At 36.0% G+C, this 9,070-nt stretch overlaps 1 pseudogene; it reads left to right on the plus strand.

The window, feature by feature from the left end:
* The window catches only part of LOC129502384 (elongation factor 1-alpha 1-like), a 52,317-nt pseudogene extending 43,479 nt beyond the window's left edge, over window positions 1-8,838 (plus strand).
* Window positions 8,839-9,070: the final 232 nt, after the last annotated feature.

The raw sequence follows: 9,070 nt of genomic DNA on the forward strand, positions 1-9,070 counted from the left end.
TTTGAAATAAGGTAAAACTCAGTCCTATTTTTCATTTTGTTATTTTTTATTGCGGAAATCAGCCATTGTATAAACAACTGTTTTTTAAGATGTCTTCTGATACATTATATGATTATACTGTCACCAATCTCCCTTTAGTAATTATTCTCCCCACAATCATAAAAGAGAAATCTTACTTACGCACTTTGTAAAAAGCTAACAGCATATTATTAAGAGAAAATACACCCCACAACTTTCCTTTAGTCTTACAAAATATACTTCACTTAAATTGTACAAGATAAATTTTAAATTTTAAATCCTTAAGAAAAGGATTATTTCAACAAATCATATTTCAGATAGATTGTGTATATAACTCATGATTACATTTCAAAATACGGTGTTTTAATTCAAAGCCCTTACTGGGTTTGAAATCATTATTGTACTGTAAAGAACCAAGATTTAAAATAATAATAATAATAACTACACTTATGATGAAAAAATTAAATGGAAAAAACAAAAAAATATATTTAAAAAAATAAACTATCAAATGAATTTTTAAAGATGTTATTTATTCATTTGACGGGAGAAAGAGAGCATAAGCAGGGGGACTGGCAGGCAGAGGGAGAGGAGGAAGCAGACTCCCCACAGAACAAAGAGCTCTACCTGGGGCTTTATCTCAGACCCCAGGATCATGACCTGAGCCCAAGGCAGACACTTCACTTACTGAGCCTCCCAGGTGTCCCTCAAATGAAATTTTCAAAGTACTGCATCTGGAAGATGATTATTTATGTGTATTTCAAAGCTGCATTTCAAAGATATCCTTAGTATGAAAGTAAAAACCCAATAGAACCTCCTGTTGAACCACAAAAGACTTAGAAAAATCAAAGCAATGATCTGCACAATATTTATTAGAATTTTTTGTACCATATTTGAGACACTATGGTAGATAGGTACGATAGGAATAGAGATGTCTGTAAAGTATTATCACTTTCCTCAATGCACACTAGGATGTAAAATAGATTACTGAGTACTTACTAGATACAACAGAAAGTGATAGATACGAAATGTGTAAAAAAATACTATGGGGGGAGGTAATGTTACTTTTTGAGGGTGAGAATAAACCACTACAAGATGAATAGAATTTGAAAATTTGATCAGTGTTTGAGGTTTTTATGGCTGCTATAACAAATGTCTACAAATTTGGTTGCTTAAAACAACAGAAATTTACTCCTTCATGGTTGCAGAGGCCAGAAGTCCAATGTCTTGGACTGGTCCACACTCTTTCTGAAGGCCCTAAGGAAGCATCCTTCCTTGCCTCTTCCAACTTCTGGTGGTTCCAGGTGTTCTTGGCTTGTGGCTGTGAAAATGTAATCTCTGCCTTTGTCCTTATGTGACCTTATCTATAGCTACCTCCTCTTCTTCTGGCTTTTATAAGGACATTGCCACTGGTTATAGGGTCCACCCAGAATAATTTTAAACCAATATTCTTCACTTAAATACATGTTTTACAAAGATCCTGCAATGTCACATTCGTTGATTTCACAGGGTGGGACATGAATTTTGTTTTCTGACCATTATTTAACTGGTTAGTCAGAAATTGGTGATGATTCTTGAAGAGATAATGTGAACTGATTTAAAATTAATAACTGATCAATGTAGAAAAGTAATATAACATATAAATATGTGGAAAGACAACTGAGACCAGGTCAGAGAAGACTGAATATAAAACCAGGAATTTCGGAAGTTATCTGGTAGACAATGAAGAAATATTGAGATACGTTTTGGAAAGAGATAATATGCTTAGAGTTTCACTTTTAAGAAAACTATCAGGTATGAGGAGGAAAGGTTAATGAGACGTAAGAATGAAGACTGAATGTTCCAGCCAGCCAGCCCTAAGAAAGAAGAAAATCCTGACATTTGCAAGAACATGGGAAGAACTTGAAGGCATTATGCTGAGTGAGACAAATCAGACGGACACATACTGCATGCTCTCTCTTATGTGTGGCATCTAAAAAAGCCAAACTCATGGAAATAGAATCAAGTTGTACATATCAGGGGCTGGGGGGTGGGGCAATTGGAGAACTGTTGATCAAAGGATTCAAACTTGCAGTCATAAGGTGAAGGAGTTCTAGAGATCTAATGCACAGCATAATGATTGTAATCAAAAATACTATATTATATATTTCAAAGTAGCTATGAGACTAAATCTTAAATGTTCTTACCATGAAAAAGAAATGATAATTATATGACTTGATACAGAAGCTAGCTAATACTAGGTAGTAATCATATTGCAATTTATAAACGTATCCAAATCAATATGCTCTAATTTTAATCTTACACAATGTTACATGTCAATTATATCTCAATTTTTTTATCTCAACAGAAATTTAAACTAGTAGGAGTAATATTGGAGCTGGCCTTTTCATAGCCATGATATTTCAGCCCATGGATGACTTTCACCAATGTGTGGAGAGGGAGAAGGGATCTCTTGCCTTCTGTGACACCTTCACCTTCACAGTCCTTTTCTTCAACATCTCTCTAAAGAAACGCCCTCTGGGTAGCACCCACAGTTACCTCTGCTTTTGATAACACCACTACACAGTATAAAAGCAATGAGAACTACACATATCTTTTTAAATTTCCCAACAGCCATATAAGAAATGGAATACACAAAATAAATTTTAATAGTATTTTAAACCAGTATACCTAAAATAGCATTGCAATATGTAATCAATATAAAAAATTATGAATAAGATCTTGCTACAGATTGAACATTTGTGTTCTCCCAAAATTTATATACTGAAACCTATGTAATGATATTTGGAGGTAGGACCTTTGGGACGTGATTGAGTCATAAAGATGAAGCACTCATGAATAGAATTAGGGCCTCTATAATGGAGACCCTAAAACTTTCCCTCACCCCTGCTGCAGTGTGAGGACAGAGCAAGAAGACAGTCTATGAACAGGATTGAAGCTCTCACCAAACACTCTATCAGTGCCTTATCTTCAATTTCCCAGCCTGTGAGAATTGTGAGAAAGCAATTTCTGTTGTTTAGAAGTCACCCAAGTCTATAGTATTCTAACAGCCCAACAGACAAGGGCAGACTTTTTACTTTGTTTTCAAAGCTTTGAATTTAGTGTGTATTTCATACTTACACCACATTTAAATTCAGATTAGCCATAGTTCAAGTGCAAAGTGGACATAAGGAGTTAACAGCTATCCTGTTGATCATCACAGTTCTGTAAAGTGTCCTCATCTATGTGTTTGTCTCAATAAGATCATTTGAAATCTGGCAGTCACATCTCATAGAATTAGAGGGTATAGTCTAACAAATAACTTGATTTTTATGCATGCCAGTATTTCTTTCCTCTGTATATTTTCTTCTCTTTCTCTTTTCTTTCTTTTTTAAGCAGAGAATTGCATCCATCTTGCTTTAGGACTGTTCTTCCTTATTTATGTGTTTGCACCCCTCCAAGGGGTATTTTCCATAGTAGTCCCCATGCTCCACCCACAAATGACAACTTGTTTGAGCATGCCTATTTAATGTTGCATTACAACAATAATTACGAAATTACGATTTATTTTGTTCACATCATGCTCCAAAAATGCTGAAGAGTTGGCATTAACACTTACATTCTCTAGAGATTCCCAAAGGCAACTGTACTTTGCAATTGGTTGTGCAGTGCAGTTGTTAGAAATAAAAGTGGCCCTAAAAGCAAGAACTGTTGGGCACCACTGTTACTTTGTATCCTTCTTCTGGCTTGAAATGTGACACTTTGATGGAACTACTATGTTTTAGCCTGAAAAATCTCCCTCTGGGCACATTTAATGGATGAAAAGGCTAAGGCAAGAGTAAAGATTAATTAGCTCATCTGAGGTCAGAGACGATAGCAGAAATATGTACCCAGAAACATGAATTTGTAGGAATTTACACAAAGTACTTGGCAACTTTTCTTTGATGAGAACCGTAACTACAGTATGAAGAACAGTAACTTCTGGATACCAGCCACTCTAAATGAATTTAGATTCAGTCATATTAATGTCATGTAAATGCGTTTGTATTAATTTCATATTTGTTGTCAATCTTTCTTGCATGAAAACTAATCTGTACCTTATATTGAGCTACCTAAGGGCTGCTATTTGTTATGCAATCTGATAAAAACAGGTCTGTTGCTTAATTTCCCTAAAGGGGCTTACATTTCTACTTCACACAAAATATTTATCTTCAATTCTTTATAAGAAGTTACATCAGGGATGCCTGGGTGGCTCAGAAGTTGAGCATCTGTCTTGGGCTCAGGGAATGATCCCTGGTTCAGGGACTGAGTCTCTCATTGCGCTCCCTGTGAGGAGCCTACTTCTCCCTCTGTCTATGTCTCTTATGAATAAATAAATACAATTTTTTAAAAAAGAATTACATCAAAGAGTTCATAAAGATGTATCCATTAGTTATCAGTTACATACAGATTTTTAAAATTTCATATTTGAAGCCAGAAAGATGGCCGTTTTATCATATAAATGTGATGATAGAGCAGATGATGTATATTACAAATATGTATTGCATGAGAAAAAATAAACTTAGTTCTCAAATTATAATACTAAAATTCCTAAAGTTTGAAGTGTGAGGGATGGAAGAAAGTAACTGAGCTAGTGATGATGGTGACACAGTACATGAAAATATAAGTTGTATCAGCAAAGTCTTGATTTATTGATTTGTTTATTTATATTCCAAGATGGCCTTAATGTTCTCCTCAGCCTGACTAAATTCTGGACAGATTTCTTCCTGATTATAGGCCTCACCTTCTCTTTTCTTAGAACATTTGCTTTAGAAAGCTTGCAATCATAAATTCTTTCTCTTCCTTTTTCAGATATAAATTCTTATATATCATTTTTATATATAATATTATATATACCGTTTTAAATATATATAGTTTTGTCACCAGTTAGACCCCAAAAGCCTGACCTCTACTGCCCACCTGCTTATAGTCACTGACCTTTGTTCCACATTTTTTTTAAGATTTTATTTATTTATTCATGAGAGACACACACAGAGAGAGAGAGAGAGAGAGAAAGAGGCAGAGACACAGGCAAAGGAAGAAGCAGGCTCCATGCAGGGAGCCCAAAGTGTGACTCAATCCCGGGACTCCAGGACCACACACTGGGCTAAAGGCAGCAGTAAACCGTTGAGCCACCTGGGCTGCCCTGTCCCACATTTTTCCTTAAGTTCTTCTTTTCAGCTTATCTCTTAATTCAGACAAGTGGAAACAGAAACCACCCCTTAGTGGTAGCAACTGCCCTAACAAGACCCTCCACTGGCCCAGATCACCTATACCACTTTGAGGATTCCCCTAATTCACGACCTTGCAGATGGACCATGAAGTGACCTCTAGAATGACTGACAACTACCTTTACCTCATTATAATACTAAAATTTTTGCCAAGGAGGAGTACAAGCCTCATCTACAAAACATGCAATGTATGAACAGGCATGTTTTCTTAAGGTGTGTGTGTATGTGTAGCCTTATGCCCGCCTTACATACAATGACAAGGTCTCCCTATCTAAATATTCATCCTAATTCTAAATAAAAGGAACCCATTTACCTTTGCTCAGGGAGTCATGGCTTTGAAGTTATTTCCAGTGATATCCTTATTTGCTGCAAATAAAGTTTACTTTGTGTGACAACTCACCTAGTGTATCTGTGACTAACCAAGGAGTGAAGTCATATTGGTTCAGTTACAGTTGTAGGTGTAATTTTTGAAATGTATATGATTTTAAGTTTATATTTAATTTAAGTAATATATAGTTTAATTATGTGTACTTTAGGAATGCATTCAAAAGCAATAATCATAGATTTATGAGTAAGGATACTTAAAAACAGTATTATTTAGAATAATAAAACATTTACAGTAATTAAAAGTTTCAATAATAAGGATTCACAATATGGAATATTGTAAAACCTTAAATTCATGACTTGAGACTCACTGTTTTTAATGTGCAAATGCTCATGTTGTATTTGTATTTGTTGTATTTGTATTTGAGACTATAGTACATATATCATTATCCCATTTTTAATTTTACTGCATTTATATAGAATATAATTTTGAATAAGTTTGTATATAATGAGATCCAAACTTTCAAATAGTAATTGGTGGACTTGAGCAACTTTACTTTTCTTCTTACAAAAATATGGTATCGCTTAACTTGTCTGAAATTAACAAATATGATAGAAGCAAGAACTTACGATATTTTCCTTAAGTTAATAAAAAATATTCAAACCTCCTTGTGTGAATTTATGATTTTTTTATAAACCCAGGTCAACATTCACTGAGTAGATGATGGTAGGGAAAATTGACTTGTGCATGTTTCATTATTCACACAGCTGTCTTAATTACTAGTAAATTTGAAACAGTGAAGATTTTTTTTTCTGTCATACACCCTTCAGCTATTTCTTCTTTATCTTTTATGCCTTAATGATCAACTGAAATTAAAAGAAAGTAGTTTTAATTTAATACAAAAGTTAATTGTTCATCACATTCTGACTGTTAGTCTGTCTTAGGTCTGCAAATTCTTTGCCCGAAGCAATACAATTGCAGTTACTCAAAATACATATCACTCAGAGGATGTATATATTTTAAGACTCACTTTGCACAGGCTGGCCACAGAGTTACCTTCTGTTACCAGTATGTAATGAGATCATTGGGCTAAGTATTATTTTTAGCAAAGTTAGTCTTCTATAGTCTGTAGCAAAGAAGATAGGGAAAAAAATGACAAAAACACTAGCCTTTCATTCTGTGACTTGTGTTACTATCAGGCACTGTACTATATAGACTATACCACCTGGAGAGCACAGGAAGAAATGGGGAGAGGGTAAATTATTTTCCTTGTGCATGTTGTGGGAATGTATTTCTTAAGGGGGTGGGGGGGATGAGGGAAAAAGATACTCCATCAATAGTACTGTATCCAGTATACAGAACAATTGCCAGGCCATCCTTTCAGAATTAAGTATCAAAGTTCAGAGGACTGAGGCGGAGGTGGGGGGTGGATAAAAATCAATTTGAGACATTTTTCTTCTCTATTATCTGAACCAAACTGCATTTCTTTCATAGATTCAGAGTAGCTCTGATTAATACTTCTGATTTTTCTATTCTTCTGGTCTCTTTTTTTTTTTTTTTTTTTTTGGTGTGGCCTACCAATCCTGAAGATTTTTCAACATTTTTAAATGCAAAATTTAATTTTAACAGAGAATATGTCCATGCTAGATCACTAATCTTTTCTTTTAATAACCTATTTCCTAAAAGCTCTTCTTATGATGATTTATCTATTTATTTGAGAGAGAGAGAGAGAGAGAATGAGAGAGTGTCTGTGTGAATAGAGGGAGAGGCAGAGGGAGAGAATCTTCAAGCCAACTCCTGGCTGAGTGTGGGGCTTGACGCGGGTCTCCATCCCATCACCTGTGAGATCATGACCTGAGCCAAAACCAAGAGTTGGATGCTTAACTGACTGAGCCACCCCGACACCCCTAAAACCTCTTCTTAGGATTTCTTCTGGTCTTCAACCAATCTCTGTGAAAGATATTAAAAATAAAGTGACATACATAATAAACATGCTTTTCTTTTTAGGGAAAGAAAAATCTGGTTCAAATTTCATAAATGTGAACAGAATGTAATTGTTATTTATGCATGTTTCACAGGGATCTATTTACATTTTTTAAAATAATAAAATGAGTTTTTTCACAACAGGTTTGTTGCCAAAACCCAGGTATCATGAAAACCACCACTAAACATTAACCAAAATGGGAAAAGAAAAGACTCATATCAACAGTTTTGTCATTGACACATAGATTCAGGCAAGTCTATCACTACTGATCATCTGATCTACAAATGAGGAGGGATCAACATAGGAACTATCAACAAATTTGAGAAGGAGGCTGCTCAGATGAGCAAGGGCTCCTTCAAGGATGCCCGAGTCTTGGATAAACTGAAAGCTGAATGTGAATGTGGTGTCACCACTGATATCTCCCTGTGGAAATTTGAAGCCAGCAAGTATTATGTGACCCATGGACACAGAGACTGATGCCCCAGGACACAGAGACTTTATCAAAAATATGATTACAGGCACATCTCAGGCTGGTCGTGTTGTCCTGATTGTTACTTGCTGGTGTTGATGAATTTGAAGAAGGTATTTTCAAGAATAGGCAGACCAATGAGCATGTCCATCTGTCTTGCACTCTGGGTATGAAACAACTGATTGTCAGTGTTAACAGAATGGATTCCACCGAGCCACTCTACAGACAGAAGAGATAGGAGGAAATTGTTAAGGAAGAGTCAGCACCTACATTAAAAAAAATTGGCTACAACTCCAGCACAGTAGCATTTGTGCCAATTTCTGATTGGAATGGTGACAACATAGTGGAGCCAAGTGCAAACATGACTTGGTTCAAGGTAACTACTTACAAAGATGGCAGTGCCAGTGGAGCCACACTGCTTGAAGGTCTGGATTGCATTATGCCACTACTGCATCCAACTGACAAGCCCTTGTGTTTGCCCCTCCATGGCATCTACAAAATTTGTGGTACTGGTACTATTCCTATGGGCCCGGTAAAGACTAGGGTTTTCAAACTTGGCATGATGGTCACCTTTGTTCCAGTCAATGTTACAACTGAAGAAAAATCTCTCAAAATGCACCATGAAGCTTTGAATGAAGTTCTTCCTGAAGGCGATATGAGCTTCAATGTCAAGAACATAGCTGTCAAAGATATTTGTCATGGCAATGTGGCTGGTGACAGCAAAAATGACCCAACAATGGAAGTAGCTGGCTTGATGGCTCAGGTGATTATCCTGAACCATCCAAATCAGTGCTGAATATGCACCTGTGCTTGACTGTCACACAGCTCACATTGCTTGCAAGTTTGCTGAGTTGAAGGAAAAGATTGATTGTCATTCTGGGAAAAGGCTGGAAGGTGGCCCTAAGTACTTAAAATCTGGTGATGCTGCTGCCATTGTTGATACAGGTCCTAGCAAGCTTATGTGTGTTGAGAGCTTCTCTCCTCTGGGCCATTTTGCTGTTCATGACACGAGACAGGCATTTGCTGTG

The sequence above is a fragment of the Nyctereutes procyonoides genome, unplaced genomic scaffold (assembly GCF_905146905.1).
Source record: "Nyctereutes procyonoides isolate TBG_1078 unplaced genomic scaffold, NYPRO_anot_genome, whole genome shotgun sequence".
NCBI lineage: Eukaryota > Metazoa > Chordata > Mammalia > Carnivora > Canidae > Nyctereutes > Nyctereutes procyonoides.